The sequence below is a fragment of the Bubalus bubalis genome, chromosome 2 (genome assembly GCF_019923935.1).
Source record: "Bubalus bubalis isolate 160015118507 breed Murrah chromosome 2, NDDB_SH_1, whole genome shotgun sequence".
Classification (NCBI taxonomy): Eukaryota; Metazoa; Chordata; class Mammalia; order Artiodactyla; family Bovidae; genus Bubalus; species Bubalus bubalis.
The window spans coordinates 99,244,067-99,267,740 of NC_059158.1; the positions used below are offsets into that span (position 1 = coordinate 99,244,067).

At 42.1% G+C, this 23,674-nt stretch overlaps 1 protein-coding gene across 5 annotated transcripts in view; it reads right to left on the reverse strand.

Annotated features, from left to right (window-relative positions):
• LYPD6B (LY6/PLAUR domain containing 6B) overlaps positions 1-22,860 on the reverse strand; it is a 243,589-nt gene extending 220,729 nt beyond the window's left edge. For 4 of the 5 annotated variants that reach the window (XM_025276590.3, XM_044935584.2, XM_025276604.3 and 1 more), the window contains exon 1: positions 22,466-22,794. The gene's annotated coding sequence lies outside the window, so the exon portion shown is untranslated. Of the gene's footprint in view, positions 1-22,465 lie in introns of all 5 variants that reach the window. The other variant, XM_025276619.3, reaches the window with a different exon arrangement.
• Between the last annotated feature and the right edge of the window lie 814 nt (positions 22,861-23,674).

Consider the following 23,674-nt stretch of genomic DNA (forward strand, 5'->3'; position numbering starts at 1 on the left):
AAATTTAACAAAAGAAGTGCAATACTTGAACACTGAAAATTAACAACATCAATGAAAGAAATAAAAGAAGACCTAAATAACTGGAAAAACATCCTATGTTCATGATAAGAAGACAATATTGTTAAAATGCATTAATCCCCAAATTCACCTCCAGATTCAGTGTAATCATTATCAAAATCCCCACTGGATTTAATACCAAAATTAACAAAATAATCCTAAATTTGTATAGCAATATAAGGCCTAGAATAGCCAAAGGCATCTTGGGGGAAAAAAAGAACAAAGTTAGAAGTTTGACAAAGTTCTAACAAAGTTAGAATTCTTATATTTTCAGAATTCAAAACTACTACAAAACAAGAACAATCAAGACTGTGTGTCAGTGACATAAGGATAGATATAGAGATCAATGGAGTAGAATTAGAACATGGAAGTAATTGCATATATTTATGATCAAATGATTTTTTATAAGAGTGCTATGAAAATCAATGGGGGAAACAATACACAAATGGTGTATTGTCCACAAATGGTGCTGGGACAACTGGACAATTACATGCAAAAAGAACAAATTTGGATCCCTAACTCACACCATATACAAAAATTACCTCAAAATAGATCTTTTTGTATACAGTGTGAGTTAGGGATCCAAATTTATTCTTTTGCATGTAAGTATCCAGTTGTCCCAGCACCATTTGTGTACAAGAGTATTCTTTCCTCCAATGATTGTCATCAGTTCAGTTCAGTTGCTCAGGTGTGTCTGACTCTGCGACACCATGGACTGCAGCACGCCAGGCTTCCCTATCCATCACCAATTCCCAGAGCCTACTCAAACTCATGTCCATCCAGTCAGTGAAGCCATCCAACCATCTCATCCTCTGTTGTCCCCTTCTCCTCCCACCTTCAATCTTTCCCAGCATCAGGGTCTTTTCCAATGAGTCGGTTCTTCACATCGTGGCCAAAGTACTGGAGTTTCAGCTTCAGCATCAGTCTTTCCAATGACTACTCAGGACTGATTTCCTTTAAGATTGACAGGTTGGATCTCCTTGCAGTCCAAGGGACTCTCAAGAATCTTCTCCAACACCACAGTTCAAAAGCATCAGTTCTTCAATGCTCAGTTTTCTTTGTAGTCCAACTCTCACAACCATACATGACTACTGGAAAAACCATAGCTTTGACTGGATGGACCTTTGTTGGCAAAGTAATGTCTCTGCTTTTCAATATGCTGTCTAGGTTGGCCATAGCTTTTCTTCCAAGGAGCAAGCATCTTTTAATTTAATGGCTGCAGTCACCATCTGAATAGAACTCTACAAAAAATTAGTTGATCATAAATATATACAATTACAACACAAGAGATGACTCTAAACATGGACATCACCAGATGGTCAATATCAAAGTCAGACTGACTATGTTATTTGCACCCAAAGACAAGGAAGCTCTACCTAGTCAGTAAAAACAAGACTTGGAGCTGACCGTGGCTCAGGTTATGTGCTCCTTATAGAAAAATTCAAGCTTAAATTGAAGAAAGTAGGGAAAACCACTAGGCCATTCAGGTATGACCTAAATCAAATCCCTTATGATTATACAGTGGAAGTGATGAATAGATTCAAGCAAGGGATTAGATCTGGTAGACAAAGTACCTGAAGAACTATGGACAGAGGTTCATAATACGTATAGGAGTCAGTGACCAATATCATCCCAAACAAAAAGAAATGCAAGAAGCCAATGTTGTTGTCTGAGGAGGCTTCACAAATAGCTGAGAAGAGAAGAGACCCAAAAGGCAAGGGAGAAAGGGAAAAATATGCCCAACTGAATGCAGAGTTCCAGAGAACAGCAAGTAGATATAAGAAGGCTTTCTTCAATGTACATGCAAAGAAATAGAGGAAAACGATAGAATCAGAACGACTAGAGATCTTTTCAGAAAATTGGAGATATCAAGGGGATATTTCATGCAAGGATGGGCGCGACAAAGGACAGAAATGGTAACAGAAGCAGAAGAGATTAAGTAAAAGTGGCAAGAATACACAGAAAAACTATATAAGAAAGGTCGTAATGATCTGATAACCATGATGGTGCGGTCACTCACCTAGAGCCAGACATCTTGGAGTGTGAAGTCTAATGGACCTTAGGACACATTGCTACAAACAAAGCTAATGGAAGGGATGGAATTCCAGCTTAATTATTCCAGCTGAGCTATTCAAATCCTAAAAGACAATGCTGTTAAAGTGCTGCACTCAATATGCTAGCAAATTTGAAAAACTCAGCAGTGGCCACAGGACTGGAAAAGGTCAGGTTTTCATTCCAATCTCAAAGGAGGGCAATGCCAAAGAATGTTCAAGTTACTGTACAAGTGTGCTCATTTCACATGCTAGTAAAGTAATGCTCAAAATTATTCAAGTCAGGATTCAGCAGTACTTGAATCAAGAGCTTTCAAATGTATAAGCTGTGTTTCAAAGAGGCAGGAGAACCAGAGATCAAATTGCCAAGATTCACTGGATCATGTAGAAAGCAAGGGAATTCCAGAAAAACATCTACCTTGGCTTCATTGACTACACTAAAGCTTTTGACTGTGTGGATCACAACAAACTGTGGAAAGTTCACAAAGAGATAGGAATACCAGACCACCTTACCTGTCTCCTGAGAAACCTGTATATGCTGATCAAGAAGCAACAGTAAGAACTACACATGAAACAATGGACTCTTTCAAAATTGGGAAAGGAGTACAACAAGGCTGTATTTTGTCAACCTGATTATTTAACTTATATACAGAGTCTATCAAGTGAAATCCAAGGCAGGATGAATCACAAGCTGGAATCAAGGCTGTCAGGAGAAATATCATCAATCTCAGATATGCAGATAAGCACGATAATAGTAGAAAATGAAGAGGAAATAAAGAGCCTCTTGATGAAGGTGAAAGAGGAGAGTAAAAAAGCTGGCTTATAACTCAACATTTAAAAAACTAAGATCATGGCATCTGGTCCCATCACTTCATGGCAAATAGAAGGGGAAACAGTGGAAGCAGTGACAGATTTTATTTTCTTGGGCTCCCAAATCACAGCAGATGGTGACTGCAGTCATAAAATTAAAGACACTTGCTCCGTGGAAGAAAAGCTATGACAAACCTAGACAGTGCATTAAAAAGCAGAGACATCGATTTGCCGACAAAGGTCTGTCTAGTCAAAGGTATGGTTTTTCCAATAGTCATGTACAGATGTGAAGGCTGGATCATAACGGAGGGTAAGCACCAAAGAATTAATGCTTTTCAACTGTGGTGTTGGAGAAGACTCTTGAGAGTCCCTTGGACTGCAAGAAGATCAAACTAAATCAATCCTAAAGGAAATCAAACCTGAATATTCATTGGAAGAACTGATGCTGAAGTTCTAAAATCTTTGCCACCTGATGCAAGGAGCCAGCTCATTAGAAAAGACCCTGATGCTGAGAAAATTGAAGGCAAAAGGAGAAGGGGGCAACAGAAAATGGGATGGTTAGATAGCGTCACCAACTTAAGGGACATGAATTTGATCAAACTCTGGGATATAGTGGAGGACAGAGGAGGCTGATGGGCAACAGTCCATGGGGTCACAAAGAGTCAGACACAACTTAGTGACTGAACAACAACAGATCAAATATCTAAATGGAAGAGCTAAAATTATAAAACAAATAGAAGTAAACTTTTGTGACTTCAGATTAGGCAGTGGTTTCTTAGATATGACAATAAAAGCACAATGGAAAACAAAAACAGGATGTTATAAAAATTAAAACTTTTGTGTTTCAAAGTATATTAGCAAGGAAATGAAAAGGTAACCTACAGAAGGAGAGAAAATATTTGTAAATCATACATCCTGATTTGGGTATGGTATCCAGAATATGTAAAGACCTCTCTCAACTCTAAAATAAAAAGACAAATAGCCCAAATAAAATTGGCAAAGTTATTTTAATAGACATTTCTTCAAAGAAGATAAATGGCCAATAAGCACATAAAAGACACTCAACATAGTTAGCAGAAAAAAATGCAAATTGAAACCAGAAAGAGATACTACTTCACATGCATTAAGATGGCTATAAGCAAAAACATGGACAATAAAAAGTGTAGAGGAGGATGTAAAGAAGTTGGAACCATCACACATTGCTGGTGGGAATGCAAAATGACAGCTGCTTTGGATACAGTCTGGCAGTTCCTCAAATAGTCAAATATAGGCTTAACCACATAATCCAGCAGTTCCACTCCTAGGCATATATCCAACAGAAATGAAAACATGTCCACACAAAAATCTGTACATGGATGTTCATAGAAGCATTATTTACAATAGTAAAAAAAAAAAAAAGAAAGAAAGAAAGAAAGAAAACAACTCAAATCTCCATCAAGATGAATGAATACACAAAATACGGTCTATCCATGCAATAGAATATTTTCCAGTCATAAAAGGAATGAGGTACTGGTTTATGAACCTTAAATCTTGAAAACATTATGCTAAGAAAGTTACACACAAAAGGCTGCATATTTGTTGTTCTGTCGCTCAGTGGTGTCCGACTCTGTGACCCCTTGGACTGCAGCATGCCAGGTTTCCCTGTCCTTCATCTCCTGGAGTTTGCTCAAATTCAAGTCCATTGAGTCAGTGATGCCATCCAACCATCTCATCCTCTGTAGTCCCCTTCTCCTCCCACCTTCAATTTTTCCCAGCATCAGGGTCTTTTCAAATGAGTCAGCTCTTCACATCAGGTGACCAAACTATCATAGCTTCAGCATCAGTCAATATTCAGGACTGGTTTCTTTGAGGATTGACTGATTTGATCTCTTTGCCATCCAAGGGACTCTCAAGAGTCTTCTCCAACACCACAGTTCAAAAGCATCAATTCTTCAGTGCTCAGCCTTCTTTATGGTCTGACTCTCACATCCATACATGACTATTGAAAAAACCATAGCTTTGACTAGACAGACCTTTGTTGGTAAAGTAATCTCTCTGCTATTTAATGTTGTCTAGGTTGGTCATAGCTTTTCTTCCAAGGAGCAAGCATTGTCTAATTTCATGGCTGCAGTCACCATCTGCAGTGATTTTGAACCCCAAGAAAATAAAGTCTGTCACTGTTTCCATTGTTTCCCCATCTATTTGCCATGAAGTAATGGGAACAGATGCCATGATTTTAGTTTTCTGAATGTTGAGTTGGATGATTCCATTTATATGAAATGTCCAGAATGTGTAAATCCATATGCTAGAGAGTAGATCAGAGATTTCCAGGGGCTGAGGGATGGAGGGAATGGGGAGTGATTGTTAATAGGTATGAGATGTCTTTGTGGAGTCATAGAAACATACTGCAATTAGACAGTGATGATGGCTGCACAACTCTGTTCATGTATCAAAAACCACTGAAATGTATATATTTTAAAAGGGTGGATTTTATGGCACATGTATTTATCTCAATTTACAATTAACAGTAATAACAGTGAGATATTTTCACATATTTTCATGCTGGTGAGAATGTTCACTGGCAGAATTTCTTAGAAGAGGGGTCTGGAAAAGAGTATCAGAATTTACCTGATAAATTCTAAGAATTTATCCTCCATAAATAATTATGAAGTCACAACTTTAGCTCTAAGGATTATCTGTAATGTTGTTTACAGTGGCAAATTATTGTAAATACCCTGAAGGCACAACAGAGATTTTGTTAAGCCAACTATGGCACATTCATTCAGTTTAAGGAGTCACCTGTGAAAATGATATTTACTGATATACTGTTAACTGAAAAAAAGAGGGATACAAAATGCAATATGAAGTCTGATCATATTTTTGTTTTTTTAAACTATGTAGCTGCTGCTGCTGTTGTTTAGTCACCAAGTCATGTCCAACTCTTCGCAAATCCATGGACTGCAGCATTCCAGGATATCCTGTCCTTCACTATCTCCTTGAGTTTACTCAAACTCATGTCCATTGAGTCAGCGATGTCATCCAAACATCTCATCCTCTATCGTCCTCCTCTGCCTTCAATCTTTCCCAGCATCAGGGTCTTTTCCAATGAGTCAGCTCTTTGCATCAGGTGGCCAAAGTACTGGAGCTTCAGCATCAATCCTTCGAGTGAGTTTTCAGGGTTGATCTCCGTTAAGATCGACTCGTTTTATCTCCTTGCAGTCCAAAGGACTCTCAAGAGCCTTTTCCAGCACCATAATTCAAAGGCATCAACTCTTCAGCACTCTGCCTTCTTTACAGTCCAATTCTCACATCCATACTGACTACTGGAAAGACCATAGCCTTGACTATATGGACCTTTGTCAGCAAAGCGATGCCTTTGCTTTGTAACACACTCTAGGCTTGTCACAGCCTTCCTGGCAAGAAGCATCGTCTTCTCATTCCATGGCTGCAATCACCGTCTACAGTGATTTTAGAGGGCAAGAAGAAGAAATCTGTCACTGCGTCCACCTTCCCCCCTTCTATTAGACATGAAGTGATGGGGCTGGATGCCATGATCTTCGTTTTTTTAATATTTGAGTTTTAAGCCAGCTTTTTCCACTCTCCTCCTTCACCCTCATCAACAGGTTCTTTAGTTTCTCTTCACTTTCTCCCATTAGAGTGGTATCATCTGCATATCTGAGGTTGTTGCTATTTCTCCCTGCAATCTTGATTCCAGCTTTTAAACTATATATGTATGTATTCATGCCTCCATATTATAGAAATAATAGAACTAGGCAGCCCAAACTATAGCCACTAGCCCATGTGCATATTTAAATTCTTAAGATTAACAAAAATTAAGAATCCAGATCCTCAGTTATACTGGCCACATCAGGTGCTCAGTAAGCACATGGCAACAGTGGCTACTGTACCGGACAGCACGGAACATTTCCTTCACAGCAGACAGTTCCACTGAAATGAGCTGATACAGAAGAATACACACCAAGAGGCCTTGTAGATGCTTTTAAATTTCTTTGTGCTTATTTTCCACTTTTCTGGTAATAAATGAAAATGTTTAGATAAAAGAATACTGTTGTTATTATTATTATTTTAAGATTCAAAGTAAACTGACAGGGAGAAGGGATCTGAAGAAACCCTCACTGGGAGCAGGGATCGCCCACCACAGATGGAGCAAGTCCTTCTGATCTGGGCAGCAAAGGGCGGGCCCTCCCCTGCTGAGACAACACCTCTGCACCACAGGGCGGGGCAGCTTCGCAGATGGATGTGGTGTGATGGATGGGTACTAGAGTGTTGAGAATGGCTATTTCTGCTAATTTTGTCCAGATGTAGAGTTGCTTTCTGGGGAAGAAGATGTGCAACTTCCTCATGTGGCCATAGCCAGAATCCTGTCTCCTGACAGAAATTCTGAAAAATCATCACCTTGGAACTGCAAGAGGCTTAGGGAAGATGCACTCTCAAAGTTTAGGTGATTAGCTCATGCTTTATGGACAACAACATGGAAATACATATCTAAAGCCTGAAGAATATTGCAGCCCTTTAAGCAACTGTGTGATTTCTTGAAAATATCCTATGGAAATAATTGTGGATATGCTCAGAGGTTTACCTACAAGAACATACATGACAGAGTTGTTTATGAGAACAGAAGGCTAAATTCAAGCTAAAAGTATGAGATGTGGCCTTGTGGTAGAGTATTATACCAGCTGTTAAAAATAATACTGTGCGGGAGTATTTAATGACATGGAAGCTGTTTACAAAGGTTACATTTTTTAAAGCTTTAATACAGTGTAAGAGGGATCATTTCATTTTTTAAGGAAAAAATACATACATACATATGCTTGGGCTTCACTGGTAGTTCAATCGGTAAAGAATCTGCCTGCAGTGCAGGAGACCCAGGTTCAATCCCTGGGTCAGGAAGATCCCCTGGAGAAGGGAATGGCAACCACTCCGATATGAAAATCCTATAGACAGAGGAGCCTTGAGGAGCCAGTCCATGGGATGGCAAGAGTTGGACACGACTTAGCAATGAAACCACCGCCAAGAGGTATCAGTTCATTTTTTGAGAAAAAAATACAGACATACATAGGCTTGGAAAAAATGAAAAAGATTAAAACAATGTCGGCTACTATGTGGCAGGAAAATATCTGATGAGGGAGGTGAATCTGTTACTTTCCACATTTTCTATAATGAACATGTATGACTGAGGTAATAAGGAAAAAAAGTTACTGTTTTTAAAAAGATGAAATCATATGATTTAATAAAGGAAATTTTTGTCCTTAGAACTTGAAATAAAATTATCATGATAGTTGAGTATTTTCACATTTAACTCTAGGCCTCCTGACTGCCAAGGCACAGAAAGAAATGAAGACTTATATAAGTCTCCACTGCTTGACTTATCAGTTCTTCCCAGGATATAAACTACCATCTTGGCACTGGATTCTAGGAGAAATATATGATGTACACTTTGTTCTAGTGACTCCTGTAGTTGCTTAAGAACTGAAGTTCTCACTGCTCACTAAGGGACAAATATCACACACATAGCCAGCCCCTGTTTTTTCATAATGTACTCCCATCCCTATTTATCTACCATAGCAAAATAGTCTCAAGATGAATGAAATGTTTTCAGTAAGGCATCAATGATGAATATCCAGCTTTTAGGCAGTCTGCTGATGGTGTCACTTTCACAAGAATACTCAGAAGACTGTCTCACGGATGCAGTGGATCACAGACTGGTACATGTGATGTACTTTAAGAATGTACGTTTCTTAATAATAATATATTTAAGAGCCCTCTGAGAAGAGAAAGTAGAAAAAATTAGGTCAGTGGCCATGGATGCTTGCTTCAAAAGCTGATGGAAGCCACAGAGAGACAGAACTGAACTACCAGGCCTGAGGTGGCCCTGGAAAGATGACCACAACTAGAAGCCCCTCCACACGACATCTGTCAACATCAGTGTCCCTGAGGATTCAGACACTGGGGACGAGGGTGAGGAAGTTGAGCCTGTTACCTTCTGTTGATGTCTATCCTTCGTACAGAAACCATGTAAATTAGATTTCCCTCTGTATCTTACCTACAGTTTCTCCCCGATTCTACAGATCCAAGTCACCCCATGAGAAAGCTAAGGTGTTATAGAACTTGGGAGACTATTAATATAGTGTTCTTCTTCCTCCAAATCCTCCCCACCCCCAAATACTGTCCATTCCATATGCCTGATGCTTACCTTCAAGGTCAAAATCAAGACTTTCCTGACCGGTGCTGTGACCTTTCTTTCACCTGTAACCTCTAAGAGAGCATAATCCTACACAGCTCACTGACACACATCCTGCATGGCATGTGCCCCTGGTCAGGCTGTAGGCTGTGACATATTGGGCATTTCACCCAGGACCTGCTACAGTGTCTCATGCATGAGTACCGAGGTGACAAGTTCATCTAATTCCCACTTTGTCCACCGCCCCCTTGGTAAGTTAGAGATAAAATTGGTAGCATAATTGTGAGCAAAGCAATCATGCTAAAGGCCAAAATTTCTTGACTGGGAACGCAGTTTCCTAAGAATAATTCAACAAACAAAATTTTGTGTGCTGTGCACTATGGAAGAAAAGAAGGAAATAATCTTCTTGATATCTAAGGAGTTCACAGTCTCTTGGAAATTAAAGACCCATATGTAGAATAACATGTAATTAACATGGAAAAAGTAAGAGCTTTGGATAAGCTCCAAAGAAGAACCATCAACAATGTTCCTCAAGAGATGACTTCAATTTACATCCCACTGAATTTGGGCCAGGGGAGTGAAATGCTATCTACGGAAAAACAAGGGACCTTCTCTACTCTGAACTGATCTGCCATTTGCAGGGCCCTGGCCTCTGAACGAGACCATTCATTTGCAGAAGACACCACACGCTGAAGTCCACCTAGTGTGGGACTCTGGCCAGGGCAGTGAGGAAGCTGAACACAGCTGAAAGAACCAGTACAGCACCAGGCACATGAAAACGCGTGGGGAGCCAGAAGAGCGGTCATGAACGTTTTGAAAGCTTGTCTAATGGAAGATGGGCTCAGTAAGCATTTCTCATCCTACAAGAAACAGCCCATAGTGGGGTCATGAGGTCAATTTAGAGGTAGAACACTTGCAGTAAGTGCTGTTTCATAAAATGCTTGTCATAAGCGTGAGTGTGTGTGTGCACACATGCATGTGCACGGGGTCACACAAATGGATTTCTTAACAGTTTGCAAAGTCTGAATTAGACAAATATGAGAAAAACACATTTAAAGAAGGAAAACACCTCAAACAAGTGAAACTGCCTCAGAAGGGGGTTTATTATTGTGAGTGGCAGACAGCTTCCAGCCTCTAAAAGACTCCAAGCAGCGCCAAAGCCATAGATTGTCAAGGAGGATATTCACATTGGTGGAAAGTTAAATGTGAAGAATTCTAAGTATCTGCCCCATGTATGAGACTGTCAAGTCTAGGCCACAGGCCCTTAATTACCACTGAAGGAACAATTAGAAGGGAAACAACTCCATGAAGTCACAGAGGTGAAATTTCATTTGGTCATTTATACTGGAACAGTACCTCTGTGAAAGGAAACATTGTAAGTGATACTTGGACCGAGGGCTCTCAACCTAGGTGTACATCAGAATCATCTGGGGAACTTGTAAAAGACACCCATGCTTGGATCCCAGCATATCTCAACTCAAACACTGGGGCTCAAGATTTGGATTTTGTTTCATGTTCCCCAGGTACGAGTTGCAAACCACTGATTTATATGTGTAAAATGTAAAAATGGCATTTTATAAAGCACAGAGGGAAGGAAAACAGCACCAGGATTGTACCTGAAGATCATAAAAAGAAGTGAATGGAAAACATCAAGTCAAGGGTTTGGATTCTGCTCCAAGTACAGAAAGCTGAAAAGAGCATTACTCCCATGTTTGCAAATAAAACAGATAAACTGCAAGTTCATGACTCTCTTGAGTCTATTAGACAGCTGAGGTCACAGGGGAACAAACTAGCCCAGAATCTGAGAACCAGGCACCTGAAAAAAAAGATAAGGCAAGCACTTGCTTACCCGAGGCAGATGCACCTGGACACAAGTAACAAATACCAATGGAACCTACTGAGGGAGTTGAAAGAGCATAGACAGGGACCACTCTGAGGCGCAGGGCACAAGGAAGACCCAAGGCTCACGCTGAAACAGTGAGACAAGTCCTGCAGCAAACCAGCCCCCACTCTAAACTCATGGTGTCACTAGAGGAAGCTAAAGTCTGTGGGGCATTGAGGAGAAGTACACCCACAACAAATTGAGAATCCAGTCAACTCCCAAGCAGACTGATCAACTCCCCACACTAAAGCCTAGTGGAAAGAGAGAGGCATTCCCATTTCCAAGCATGAAAACTATCTCAGTCTCTAACGTCCTACACAAGATGTCCATGTCTTGACAAAACATTACAGAGCATACAAAAAGAAAAAACAACACTGCCAAGAGACACAGCCATTAACAGAACTAGACTCAGATACAACACAGATGGGGAAGTTATCAGACACACCAAATTTAAAATAACCATAATCAATGGTCAAAGATTCTAGTGGAAAAGAGGGTAGACAACATGAAAGGTCAAATGTATAATTTTAACATAGAAACTATAAGAAATAATCAAATGGAAATGCTTGAAATGCTAAACACAGTAAGAGAAATGAAGAATGCTCTCAACAGTAGAAACAAGACAAAGTGTCCAATAGCTGTGGACTAATACCAAAAGTCCTAATGTAGGTGTAGTCAAAATTTCAGAAGGAGAAAGAAGAAGAAATATTTGAAGAAATAATTGCTGAGAATTTTCTAAAATTAATGACAGATACAAAACCACAGAAACAAGCCCCTCAAAAACACCATGGAGGAAAAATACCAAGCATGTGCATGCATGTGCACACACACACACACAGGCATACCGTATTAAAGCAGCTGACAACTGAGAACAAAGTCTCAAATGCAGTGGGGGAGAATGAAACCTTATATACAAAGGAACAAAGGTAAGAATTACAGAAGACACCTTGTCAGAAGGTATGCAGGTAAGAAAATGAAGCAACATCTTCGACGTGCTGAAAGGTATAAAAAGTGTCAATCCAGAATTCTTTACCTAGGGAAAATATCTTTCCAAAATGAACAAGAAATAACTGCAATAGGCCAACAGAAATTGAGAGAATTCATTGCCAAGAGACCTACACTACAATAAATACTGAGGGTTTATAGGCAGAAGGAGTATGATGTCAGACAGAGACTTGGATCTATTTAAAGTGCTAGAAATAGAATAAACAAAAGTCAGATACAATTCTTCTTTATTTTTAATTGCTATAAAAGGTAACTGAATGTTTTAAGCAAGAGTCAGAAAACTACAACCTGCAAACCAAATTCAGCCCAAAGTCTATTTTAGGGATTCCCTGGTGACTCAGAGATAACAAATCCACCTACCAATGCCAGAGACACAGGAGATGTAGATTTGATCCCTGGGCTGGGAAGAGCCCCTGGAAAAGGAAATGGCAACCAAAGTCTGTTTTAGTATGACCTATGAGCAAAGAATGCTTTTATGTTTTTTTTTAAAATATAAATCTATTTATTTTAATTGGAGGCTAATTACTTAACAACATTGTATTGGTTTTGCCATACATCAACATGAATCCACCACCCGTGTACACATGTTCCCCAGCCTGAACCCCCCCTCCCACCTCCCTCCCCATACCATCCCTCTGGGTCATCCCAGTGCACCAGCCCCGAGCATCCTGTATCATGCATCGAACCTGGACTGGCGATTCATTTCACATATGATATTATACATGTTTCAATGCCATTCTCCCAAATCATCCCACCCTAGCCCTCTCCCAAAGAGTCCAAAAGACTGTTCTATACATCTGTGTCTCTTTTGCTTTCTCACATACAGGGTTATCGTTACCATCTTTCTAAATTCCATATATATGCATTAGTATACTGTATTGGTGTTTTTGTTTCTGGCTTACTTCACTCTGTATAATAGGCTCCAGTTTCATCCACCTCATTAGAACGGATTCAAATGTATTCTTTTTAATGGCTGAGTAATACTCCATTGTGTATATGTACCACAGCTTTCTTATCCACTCATCTGCTGATGGACATCTAGGTTGCTTCCATGTCCTGGCTATTATAAACAGTGCTGTGATGAACATTGGGGTACACGTGTCTCTTTCAATTCTGGTTTCCTCGGTGTGTATGCCCAGCAGTGGGATTGCTGGATCATTTGGCAGTTCTATTTCCAGTTTTTTAAGGAATCTCCACACTGTTCTCCATAGTGGTTATATTAGTTTGCATTCCCACCAACAGTGTAAGAGGGTTCCCTTTTCTCCACACCCTCTCCAGCATTTATTGCTTGTAGACTTTTGGATCGCAGCCATTCTGACTGGCATGAAATGGTACCTCATTGTGGTTTTGATTTGCATTTCTCTGATAATGAGTGATGTTGAGCATCTTTTCATGTGTTTGTTAGCCATCTGTATGTCTTCTTTGGAGAAATGTCTATTTAGTTCTTTGGCCCATTTTTGATTGGGTCATTTATTTTTCTGGAATTGCACTGCAGGAGGTGCTTGTATATTTTTGAGATGAGTTGTTTGTCAGTTGCTTCATTTGCTATTATTTTCTCCCATTCTGAAGGCTGTCTTTTCACCTTGCTTATAGTTTCCTTTGTTGTGCAGAAGCTTTTAAGTTTAATTAGGTCCCATTTGTTTATTTTTGCTTTTATTTCCAGTATTCTGGGAGGTGGGTCATAGAGGATTCTGCTGTGAATTATGTCGGAGAGTGTTTTGCCTATGTTCTCCTCTAGGAGTTTTATAGTTTCTGGTCTTATGTTTAGATCTTTTATCCATTTTTGAGTTTATTTTTGTGTATGGTGTTAGAAAGTGTTCTAGTTTCATTCTTTTACAAGTGGTTGACCAGATTTCCCAGCACCACTTGTTAAAGAGATTGTCTTTTCTCCATTGTATATTCTTGCCTCCTTTGTCAAAGATAAGATGTCCATGCTAAGTTGCTTCAGTCATGTCCGACTCTGTGTGACCCCAGAGACGGCAGCCCACCAGGCTCCCCTGTCCCTGGGATTCTCCAGGAAAGAACACTGGAGTGGGTTGCCATTTCCTTCTTCAAAGGTGTCCATAGGTGCGTGGATTTATCTCTGGGTTTTCCAAAAGTCTACAAGCAATAAATGCTGGAGAGGGTGTGGAGAAAAGGGAACCCTCTTACACTGTTGGTGGGAATGCAAACTAATATAACCACTATGGAGAACAGTGTGGAGATTCCTTAAAAAACTGGAAATAGAACTGCCAAATGATCCAGCAATCCCACTGCTGGGCATACACACCGAGGAAACCAGAATTGAAAGAGACACGTGTACCCCAATGTTCATCACAGCACTGTTTATAATAGCCAGGACATGGAAGCAACCTAGATGTCCATCAGCAGATGAGTGGATAAGAAAGCTGTGGTACATATACACAATGGAGTATTACTCAGCCATTAAAAAGAATACATTTGAATCCGTTCTAATGAGGTGGATGAAACTGGAGCCTATTATACAGAGTGAAGTAAGCCAGAAACAAAAACACCAATACAGTATACTAATGCATATATATGGAATTTAGAAAGATGGTAATGATAACCCTGTATGCGAGAAAGCAAAAGAGACACAGATGTATAGAACAGTCTTTGGACTCTGTGGGAGAGGGAGGGGGGGGATGATTTGGGAGAATGGCATTGAAACATGTATAATATCATATGTGAAATGAATCGCCAGTCCAGGTTCGATGCATGATACAGGATGCTCGGGGCTGGTGCACTGGGATGACCCAGAGGGATGGTATGGGGAGGGAGGTGGGAGGGGGGGTTCAGGCTGGGGAACATGTGTACACGGGTGGTGGATTCATGTTGATGTATGGCAAAACCAATACAATGTTGTTAAGTAATTAGCCTCCAATTAAAATAAATAAATTTATATTAAAAAATAAAAAGCACTGCACATTTTAAATTAATTAATTAAAACACACATTATCAAAATTGTGGAATGCCGCTAAAGCAGTAGTTAAAGGGAAATTTATAGCACTAAATGCGTATATTAAAACAGAGGAAAAGTCTCAGATCAGTAATAAGAGCTTACCCCTTAAGAAAACAGGAGTGTAATTTAAACCCAAAGCAAGGTGAAGGAAGGAAATAAACTAGAACAGAAACCAATAAAATTGAAAACAAAATTTCCTTCAATTAAAAATAAATTAGCTTGGAGGAAAAAAGCAAACAGAAAAAGATACAAAATCAATGAAATAAAAGTCTGGATCTTTGAAAGATCAATAAAGTTGATAAACTTCTAGAGAGACTAAGAAAATTATTGAAGACACAAATTACCAGTATCAGAAATGAAACGGGGAACATCACTACTGGACCCCAAAGACATTAAGTGGATAATAGAGGAATACCACAAACAATTCTATATCTATATATTTGACAATTTAGGTGAAGAAGACCAATTCCTTGGAAAATAAAAACTATTGAAATTTATCAAGAAAAACTGGGTAGCCAGAATTGTCCTATATCTACTAAAGAAGTTAAATTTGTAGTTTACAAACCTTCTACCAGAGAAAATTCTAGGCCAAGATGGTTTCACTAACGAATTCTATCAAACGGTGAAGGAAGAAATAATAGCAGTCCTACAGAGTCTCTTCCAAAAATACATCACAATCAAGTAGGATTTATCCTAGGAACACAAAGCTGTTTCAACAGTTGAAAAGCAATCAGTGTAACTCAATGCAGATGGTGATTGCAGCCATGAAATTAAAAGATGCTTACTCCTTGGAAGCAAAGTTATGACCAACCTGGACAGCATATTCAAAAGCAGAGACATTACTTTGTCAACAAAGGTCCATCTAGTCAAGGCTATGGTTTTTCCAGTGGTCATGTATGGATGTGAGAGTTGGACTGTGAAGAAGGCTGAACACTGAAGAATTGGTGCTTTTGAATTGTGGTGTTGGAGAAGACTCTTGAGAGTCCCTTGGACTGCAAGGAGATCCAACCAGTCCATCCGAAGAGAGATCAGTCCTGGATGTTCATTGGAAGGACTGATGCTGAAGCTGAAGCTCCAATATTTTGGCCACCTCATGCGAAGAGTTGACTCATTGCAAAAGAGCCTGATGCTGGGAGGGATTGGGGGCAGGAGGAGGAGGAGATAACAGAGGATGAGTTGGCTGGATGGCATCACCGACTCAATGGACATGAGTTTGGGTAAACTCCAGAGGTTGGTGATGGACAGGGAGGCCTGGCGTGTTGCGATTCATGGGGTCACAAAGAGTCAGACACGACCGAGCAACTGAGCTGAACTGAACTCACCACAGTGAATATGAATAAATCACATGATCCTGTCAACAGATGAGAAAAAATGTATTCAACAAAATTCAAAATCCATCCATAATAAAAACTCAGTAAACTAGAATAAAAGGGAAATTCCTTAACCTCAGGTGGAAAACTCAGCTAACACCATATTTCATCATGAAAGATTATTTCACCCTTATTATAAGAAACAAAACAAGGATATTCTCTCTCATCACTCCTATTCAACATTCAACTAGAATTCTTAACCAGTTGATTAAGAAAAAGAAATAAAAGGCAACCAGACTGGAAAGGAAGAAATAAAGGTGTATTTATTCACAGATGATATGACTGCATATGTAAAAAATCCCAAAGAATTTACAAATAAACCTCCTACAACAATAACTGACTTTAGCAGGGTAACAGAATACAATGTCAACATACAAAAATCTATTGTATTTCTGGATATGAGCAACAAAAACAATATCAGAAGTGAAACACTTAAGTATAAATCTAACAAAACATGTGGAAGATCTAATATCCTGAAAACTACTGAATGATGATAGAAAAATAAAAACAGAAATAAAGAGATAGGCCATACTGTGTTCATTAACTGGAACTAAAGATGTCAGTTCCTCCTAAATGAATCTATAGATACAATGCAATCCCACTCAAAATCCCAGCAGGGTTTCTTGTAGATCTCTACAACTTACATGAAAAGGCAAAGGAACCAGGAGAGCCGTAATGAGTTTCAAAAGGAATAAAATCGGAGGACTTATACTACCTGCTTTCAAAATTTATTATAAAGTCACAGTACCAAGACAGTGCAGTGGTGGTTAAAGCAGGCATTAAGATCAATGGAATAAAACTGGCAATCCAAAAATAAACCTTTGATTATAACCTTACTGATTATCAACAAAATATCAAGACAACTCAATAGGGAAAAAATAGCCTTTTCAACAAATTGTGCTGAAAGAACTAGAATTCCACGTGCTATGAAAAAAATTGCTTGACTCAGTTTACATGTTACACAAAAATTAACCCGAAATGAATCCTAAATCTAAATGTAAAACACAGAACTGTGAAGAAAATGTAGTAGAAAACTTTCAGAAGAAAAGACTGATAAACTGGTTTACCAAAGCTTAAAAACTTTTGCCCTAAGAAAGACACTGCTATGGGAATAAAAAGATCGGCACAGGCTGAGAGAATTTCTCTGAAAATCATTTCTGACACAAGATATATATCCAGATTATGTAGTATTAGTCACTCAGTCATGTCTGACTCTTTGTGACCCAATGGACTGTAGCCATCAGGCTCCTCTGTCCATTGAATTTTCCAGGCAAGAATATTGGAGTGGGTTGCCATTTCCTTCTCCAGGGGATCTTCCTGACCCAGGGATTGAACTCAGGTCTCCCACATTGCAGGCAGTTTCTTTACCATCTGAGCCACTAGGGAAGTGCAGATTATGTAAAGAACTCTCAAAACTCAATAAGAAAACAAACAACCCAATAAAAATAGGTATGCGAAATTACCTTTGCATAACACTTCTATTTTATAAATTTTTATTTGAATTTGTATATTTTTCCCAGCTGGTAATCAGACCAAACTCAACTTCTCACTAATTTTTTATACTATATTGCTTTGATTTTGGAATTAAGCTTTTGATCTCTGTTAACCTTTGGGCACTTTAAACTGGCCTATAAAAATAAAACTATTAATTTTCTTTGAACTCAGAAGGTAATTTGCATGTACAACTTTAATAAAGAGACTATTTTTTCCTATCAAATAAAACTGGCTCTTTTCACACACACCCAAATGAGTTATAACTGTGGGACATCGAAACTTTACACTGTCACCTTTTAAACAATGAACCCTGAGTATGAATCATTTTTAATCACCCTACTTCTTTCTTCCCCTGCTACCAAATCTAAACAATTATGGAACACCATGATGAAAGAAATGACCCTTATTTTCCCTTTGCTCATATTTCTTCACTTATTTTGTCACCTGGCACCATGTTTTGTAAGTCATTAAAAATCACGTTTTGGGCATAATGTGAGGTATAGCAAACAAAGAGATTCTGCATGAAGGAAATTCTTTCAGATCAAGTTATTCAATACATAATCCTCTTCCTCCACGTGAAGGTCTTTTTTTCCCCAACACCATACCTGTGCAAGCCATATTTCTCTGCTGGAAACCAGAAAGATACTAAACCTTGATGATTTCCAGCACTGTGCACAGCTTGTTTCAACACTACTGCAGTCCTCTCTTAACGTATTTTTCATTATAGGACTTCTCATCACCTGACACAGGAGACAAAACAAATATATCTCATTCCAGTAAAGTGTGAGCTCCATGAGAACACAGACTTTGTCCTTCTCATATACATTTTTTCATCCCCAGAGCAGTGTCTGCCATACAGTGGGTGTTCAATAAATATGTGTGAATGAATTGACTGCCCAAGGCATCTCTCTACTTCATCCCCTCACACTCTTTCAGGGATCCTGGGCAGGACTGCTGATGGAAACAACAAAATATGCTGCCTGCCACTCCCTCCTTTCTTCCAGGATTAGTGACTAGATCTTTCTGCCAAGTTCTATGCTAAGTAGATACTGAGGATGAAGGATCATGAGAAGTAGCACCCTCGTGGCCCAATCAAACGCCAAATGCCCACCGTGTCCACCATGTCAAATGGAAACAAACAGCAGCTCACTTCAAACTTCAATGAAAACAGGCGAAATGCTCCAGAAGCGAGGACAGTAGAGGCTGGTTTCCTACTGAACAGAGTTATACAGTATCTACTCATTGGACCATCATCAGGAGAATCGTTCTCTAATCCAGGACCTACCGCTAACTGCATCTTCACCAAATACCAGCTGTTAGTTTGAAGACGGGTAACAACACTGAAAAGTCATGACTGAGAGCAGATGTTCCCAATAAAGGATGAGGAGAGGGTGCCGGGGTGCTGGAGGGTGGGAGGCACAGCAGAACCAGCTGTGAGGCTTTTTCTAACTATACTTAGCCCCGCCCTAAACTCCTCCACCTAAACCCCCCACAGGTACCCCATCGAGTGAGCCGCGGTTGCTGTCACTATGCAAGTATGAAAGGTTCAAACGCTTCACCAGGTTCTAAGCGTAAGTTCTTTGAGGGATGGGACCGAGATTTAGGCTTCTTAGTGATGCCCAGAGTGGCTCTCCTGTCTCTACCAGCAGCCTCCAACCTCAGCCCCTTCCCTCCCTCGGCCACACCCTAGACGTCTCCTATTGAGCTTTTCCTGTCTGCCCACAAGGCCATGTCTTTCATCATCTGTCACCACCTCTGGGAGACTCGGATGACTGCCTACCTAACAGCCTGACAGGCAGTTTCGCTTTCTGCCTAGCTAACAGAATTCTGATTTTCAGATATGGGCACCGATGTGCTCAGGGAAGGTGACCGTCCCCCAGCTCCAGAGCACAGCTTGGCCACGACAATCACAGCCACCCTTGCCTCCTTTTCCACTGATGGTTGAGCATGGACACATGACCATAGGGAACTTCTGAGAAATTATGACTTTTGTTGTCTAGATAATCACTGAAAAGCAAGCCCTCTCCCTCCCTTTTTGTTTTAGATGTTAGCATGTGAAGGCATGTTGGAGCTCCAGTCACCCTGTGGCAGGACAGAAACCTAGAGAATCTTCAAGAAGCCAACCCAAAACTGTGGCTCTTTTGAACCACCCACCTCTAGACTTCTTAAGCAAACAGTCACATAACCTAAACAATGTTACTTACAACAGAGAGTACCCACCACTTGGCCTGGGAAGTCCCTCCAACTTTCTTCCTAGAGCAGCTCTACTTATCTCCGATTCAGAGCTCAACTAGTTTCCTTGGGAAGGCCTTGGTTGTCCCCAGATAGTTAAACACAGACTCTGTTATCTGCACATCTGCCTCTCCAACTAAACTGTGAAATTCTCAAAAGCAAACATTTTCACCCTTGGCAGAGGCCCTGCCATACACTGGGCACTTACTAAATGCTGAGTGAATGAATGAACCAACAAGTAAACAGCAAAATAAGAAATCAAAGGATGAATATGCAGGACGCCTTCCATGCCTTGGATAAGCCTTGACAACTGACAGATGGAATACGGCACACAGGCTGTCTACATCCTACCAAAGACTTCCTTTAGGTGGTGGTGAGCAAAGGCTGAGACGGTACAATGATCAGGTCCTATTTTTATCTGCCTGGAAGTCAGACATCTCATTGGAAACTATCCTTGTCCAATCCCCGGAAGCTGGGGTGGAGCTGTCTATCACAGTGGCACCTGAGCAAAGTACCCACTCTTATGGTGAAAACCCACTCCCTGTCCACGGAGATGGCTTGGCCCAGTTTTAGTCTAGTATATCGATAAGATCTGCTGTTAGGATGGAGGAGATGGAAGAAGAGAAAGACATCCCCCCTACCCCTCCCACAAAGGAACAGATAAGTCTGAAGGTGCCAGTGCTTTTTATCATTCCATATGAAGAAGCAGTCAATATGGGCGGGTGGGGGGAAAGAGCTAAGATACATACGAGAGAGAGAAAAAGCCATGCCACCTTATGTGTGCCCGGGATCAAGCTATGCCTGCAGATGAAACCCTCAGCCTTTTCATTTATGTGACTCAATCAATTTCAATATGCTACTGCTGCTAAGTCGCTTCAGTTTTGTCTGACTCTTTGCAACCCCATGGACTGCAGCCCACCAGGCTCCTCCATCCATGAGATTTTCCAGGCAAGAGTACTGGAGTGGGGTGCCATCACCTTCTCCGCGATTTCAATATAGCATAAGGCAATTTTCAAGTGACTAAAACACAACCCAAAGAAAAGAATTCTGACAAATACAGTCAATAATGTTGAAAGCAAACTGTTACCATCTCTTATACATTCAGGACCTGTGCGCTGTCACTTCTCAAAACCTGGCTTCTAGGATAGTGGTGGCAACTAAGATAGCCTGGAGGAGGCCTGCTGCTGCTGCTAAGTCGCTTCAGTCGTGTCTGACTCTGTGCGACCCCAGAGACGGCAGCCCACCAGGCTCCCCTGTCCCTGGGATTCTCCAGGCAAGAACACTGGAGTGGGTTGCCATTTCCTTTTCCAATGCATGAAAGTGAAAAGTGAAAGTGAAGTCGCTCAGTCCTGTCTGACTCTTCGCGACCCCATGGACTGCAGCCTACCAGGCTCCTCCGTTCATGGGATTTTCCAGGCAAGAGTACTGGAGTGGGGTGCCATTGCCTTCTCGGGGAACAAAACACACACCACCATCACCGCCTTTCCTCCTAAAGGAGGGTAATCTGAACCTCGTCTGTTTCTCTTCTGTTCAGAAATGAATTTGAACCTCTGGGAGGCACAAAGTGTTACATTAACTAGATACAGGGAAAAAAATGGAGAGAATTCTCATCAAGCAACCTACTATGGATTTTACAAATATCTTATAACTTAACTGTTGTGATGATTATAATACCCTTCTTAACTCTGAGCAAACAGAATCAGCGAAATAAAGTAACTTGCTCGAGGTCATACAGCTAGTAACTATAATTTAAATTCTATACTTTTTTCCACTTTATCACTCTGATGGCCAGGGCCTGGGAGATGGAGCGCAACCCTCCGCCTTCACCCCAACACCGACAGCGCCCCAGGACACACAGACCTGGATGGACCCTGACAACCTCGGCCCCCTGCAGTTAGGGCAGCCTCGCATACCCAGTTTTCTGGAAGCCACCGGTAGCTAACCCAGGTGTCTGTCGGATTCTCAACACCAGCGCCAGAAGTAAAGACCCGGGCAGAAGGAGCAGTGGCACCTGCGCGGGCCCAGGAAGCGCCGCAGAGAGAGAGGCGGGAGCTCGCCCTGGGCTCCCCCGCGGCCCGAACCCCCCGCCCAGCTCCGCGCTCTCCGCAGCAGCCGGCCCCCCTGCTCTCCCCACCAGCTCCCTGCAAACCCTGCCTCCGCGCCGCCTGGGCCGCTCAGAGACCCGTGCAGCCCGGATCATGTCCCCGCACCCACCCCAGCCCGGGTCCCGGGCAGATATTTGCAGCTGTTTGCCCCCAGGCAGCGACGCGACCCCGACCCCTCAGCTGTGCCGCGCCCCCGGCGCCCCCGCTCCCCAGCGGCGCCGGGCAGGGGCGCCCGCATTGCCCACCGCGGACGCGCGGCCCCGCAGGGACCAGGCTGGGGGGCCCGCCGCCCCCAGCGCGGTGCGCCCGTCCCGCTCACCTGCGCCGCCGCGCTCGCCGGGCCTCCGCGCGCCAGCCCGGCTCCCGGCTCTCAGATCCCAGTCTTAGCGCAGAGCGCGCTCGCTGCGGGCCGGCCTTGGTGTGGCCGCGCAGGGAGGGACGGGGCGGGGTGCGGCTCCTCCCCGCCCCGAGCCACCTGGGGCGCCCGGGAAGGGGCGGGGCAGGGCCGGGACAGGTGGGCCCCGCCCGCTGCCAGCAGCCCGGGACTCCTTCGAGATCCTCCGCGGGGTGGAAGGGGGGCCCGGGCGGCCGCGTAATAAGTGACACCTGGGACAGTTAGTGCTTGGGAGGGGCGGGGAGCCAGGACCCGGCTCACAGACCGTTTCCACACAGTCTGGCCCACTGGGGAAATGGATCACGGAGCGTGGGAGCCGGAACCCCCTGAACAGGAAAAGGAGAGGCCAGTCCTTCTCTTTGTGGGCTGTAGAAATCAAGAACCGAGAGCCTCCGGGTGAAATTGATGGGGCCAAGGGCAAGTTCAGAACTGGAAAGCTCAGAAAGGCCTTTTCTAACCGTTCTGCCCTCCCATCCACACTTCAAATGATCCTTTTAAAAATAATGACTTTAAACTATAAATAAGGTCATTCAGATAGTGATGTCCTCCCCACCTGGAGACTGTAAGCCCCGGGTGGGACAGCAAACTCTCCTGTCCTTGATGAATCATTACAGGTGAACAAACCAAGGGCAGAGCAGGTGCTCAGCTAAGGGCTGATGAATAACTGAGGCGTGACCAGCCTCTTACTGGTCCCCCCAGGCCAGACGCTCGAGCGTCCCCCCTCCCACTTTGTCAGAGAGCCCAGAGTCAAGCTGCCTGGCTTCCAGACCACCCATCCTCTCTGTACTGCTTACCTCCCTCCCAGTGCCAGTCGAGAAGCTGACTTGTGGGAGGTCTGCAAAGGTCTTAGGGGCACCTTTGGAAAATCTTTACCTCCTGAAGATGTTACAGGCAGAGGAACTCGGACATACAATGCTATCCTGCCAGCCCCACCCTGTTCAGGCACAGCCCAGAGTTTGGGCGGCTGACCTGACATCCCACAGCTGATAGCAGAGCTGAGTGGGAGGACCTGTGGATGGGAAGTCTTGACCTTCTGCAGAAATAGGGCTTGGGTTTGCTCTGAGTTCTCTAATCCATGGCCTCTCCTGGCTTCTCAAAGGTCAGGTGTGAACCTGAGCCATTTGTATTTACTGA